The sequence below is a fragment of the Vespa velutina genome, chromosome 1, assembly GCF_912470025.1.
Source record: "Vespa velutina chromosome 1, iVesVel2.1, whole genome shotgun sequence".
Classification (NCBI taxonomy): Eukaryota; Metazoa; Arthropoda; class Insecta; order Hymenoptera; family Vespidae; genus Vespa; species Vespa velutina.
Window position 1 is genome coordinate 3,952,008 of NC_062188.1, and position 2,500 is coordinate 3,954,507.

Below are 2,500 nucleotides of genomic sequence, written 5' to 3' on the forward strand. Positions count from 1 at the left end.
AAGATATCAAAAGATTTTTATTCAATCGATCTACATCTATACTATATACGTATACATACATACATACATACATACATATATATATTTAAATGTAGAGTGAGTGAATAGAATTATTATACCGCCTAAAATATCTTCGTTATTTTTGATTTTATATGAAGAAAAAAACAAAAAAATATTGAAAACAAAAATTGCACATCATTTCAACAGGGAGGGTACACTTGACGTTGGAAAGGATTTTTTCTGAAAAGTTATTTCTTTTCTTTTCTTTTTTTTTTTTTTTTGTTTTTACGAGAGGTCATCGGTATTTTTTTTTAGATGGAACACGACGAATGTCCTTTTTCCTTTTTTGATTAATCGATTCCTCGTATAAGTGCGAATATATAAAAAAAAAAAAGAAGAAAAAGAATATGATTATTAGAGCTAAAGTTACGGAAAAATTTTGACGAGAGATATTTCTGTAAAAATATCTGATGATGCACGCAAATCAAACAAGACGTATCATTTTTCTTTTCTCTTTTTTTTTTTTCTTTTCATTGCAATTAAAAGAAATAAAAAAATGTGCGAGAGAAGAGACATATCTAGTTAACTGATCTCATTTTTCAACATTGTTTACTCCGATACTTTTCTTTTTCTTTTCCATTAACACAAAATGACACGTGAAATCGACTCGTATTACATAAAAAAAAAAAAGAGAAAAAGAAAAAAAGAAAAAATGAAAAAAAAAACAAACAAAATTACCGATGACCTTGACATTTCGCGTGTGGGAGAAAAAAAAACAAAAGCAGAAAAAAAAAGAAAAAAAGAGAAAAAGAAAGAAACAAAATAAATAAAATGAAGGAAATTAATGACCTTGAGCAAAAATTCTTTTCATTGTCAGATAGGTACCATGTCGAAATGGTGCAACTTTGTTCTCAACATTTTTCTTTTCTTCTTTTTTTTTTTTTTTTTTTTTCTTCATGAAACAAACTAACGAAGATAATCGAAGTGATAATAGTTACTGACTCACCGGCATATATGTATATATATATATATATATATATAATTGTGTATGTATATATATATATATATATATATATATATGTATGTATATATGTATGTATATGTATATTATCAAAATGATCGCGTAATTCGAGCTCCATCCAATTTTCCCGTGAAACATCAAGCGATCTGATTCGTTCGTAAAGACCGGAGAGAGTCGGACTGCGGACTAACGTTCGAGGAGGAAGCGCATTATGTTGAAGGCGCGTCAAGAGAGAGAGAGAGAGAGAGAGAGAGAGAGAGAGAGAGAGAGAGAGAGAGAGAGAGAGAGAGAGAGAGAGAGAGAGAGAGAGAGATATAGATAGATAGATAGAGAAAGAGATAGACATTCGTGTGTAATAGAGAGAACAAGAAAGAAAGTACATACATATAACCGCACGTGAGGAAGAGGGAGGGAGGGAGGGGGGGGGGGAGAGAGAGAGAGAGAACGAAGTCCATAGGTTATGTTACGACGCCGAACGACGCAAGGACGTAGCTCATTGATCACTTTGTAACTATGACCTTCGTCAGTTATGTAGAAACGGAGTTACACATAAATCGACTGCGTGAAAGTATATTGATTTGAAATATACTTTTGAAATATATATATATATATATATATATATATATATATATATATGTATATTGCAAAAAAATTATTGGAAACAAAAACAAACAAATAAATAAATAAATAAATAAATAAATAAATTCAATTTCGTTGAAATTTTTTTAAAACTATATATCTGAAATGAATAGAACAAAATTAATATCAATCATATGATATTATAACGAAATAATAATGACAATGTAATAAACTTTCGATAAGTTCAATGGAATGAGAAATTGAACGTTTTTCTGTTTTTTTTTTCCTTCTGTCCTTCAAAAAAAAAAAAAAAAAAAGAAAAAAAGAAAAGAAAAGAAGAAAAAAAATTAGTCTGAAATTAAAGAAACAAAATTAAAAAAATCAACGAAGCTAAATTTAATAAGGTAATAATGATGACGATGACGTAATAATTTTTGAATAAGATTGATAAAAAAAAAAAAAAAAAAAAAAAAAAAAAAAAAAGAAAAAAAGAAAAAAGAGAAAAAAAGAGAGCGTCTTTTTAAAAATCTATATCTTTCGTCTTTATTTTATTACCTTATCTTCTCTTAATACTTCTATAATATCACACTTATGTTACTATTTAATATCACTTTTAATTAATACTTCGTTGTAATATTCATCAAAAAAAAAAAAAAAAAAAAAAGAAAAAACAAAAAACAAAAAGAAAAAAATTCCTCTCTCTCTCTCTCTCTCTCTCTCTCTTTTTCTTTTTATTATTATAATTAGAAAGGCTTAAGCCAAGTCGGTTGTCGTCGTAATCGTCATAATCGTCATAATCGTCATAATCGTCATAATCGTCATAATCGTCGTCGTCGTCGTCGTCGTCGTCATTAGTTGATGGATAAAACGTAGCAATTAAAGTCCAGCTTCGCTACTTAT

General features: G+C 28.0%; 1 protein-coding gene across 22 annotated transcripts in view; it reads right to left on the reverse strand.

Moving 5' to 3' along the window:
* LOC124951557 (potassium voltage-gated channel unc-103) overlaps positions 1-2,500 on the reverse strand; it is a 151,216-nt gene that overhangs the window by 54,088 nt on the left and 94,628 nt on the right. Inside the window, exon 1 of one of the 22 annotated variants that reach the window (XM_047500314.1) lies at positions 1,007-1,201. The exons of 20 other annotated variants lie outside the window; for them this stretch is intronic. The gene's annotated coding sequence lies outside the window, so the exon portion shown is untranslated. Of the gene's footprint in view, positions 27-1,006; positions 1,202-2,500 lie in introns of those variants that run through there. One more of the 22 variants, XM_047500323.1, reaches the window with a different exon arrangement.